This window comes from Penaeus monodon, chromosome 27 (genome assembly GCF_015228065.2).
Source record: "Penaeus monodon isolate SGIC_2016 chromosome 27, NSTDA_Pmon_1, whole genome shotgun sequence".
NCBI classification, from domain to species: domain Eukaryota; kingdom Metazoa; phylum Arthropoda; class Malacostraca; order Decapoda; family Penaeidae; genus Penaeus; species Penaeus monodon.
In genome coordinates this window covers 23280170-23280373 of record NC_051412.1, presented here as the reverse complement: position 1 = coordinate 23280373, position 204 = coordinate 23280170, and positions in this window count along the sequence as shown.

Sequence of the window (204 nt, the reverse complement as noted above, 5' to 3'; positions counted from 1 at the left end):
TGGGGGAGAGATTAGGGTGGGGAAGTGTGGGGGGGGAGGAGGTTTTGTCGTTGGGCAGAGTGAGTGAGAGAGTGAGGGGGGCTGGCAAAGGGAGGGGAGTGGGTGATAGTATTTGCATGTATAAAAACGCACATGGATACACGCACACAAAGACGTACATAAAGACTACACGTAAACTGAAAGAGAGTAAGTGTGTGTGTGTAT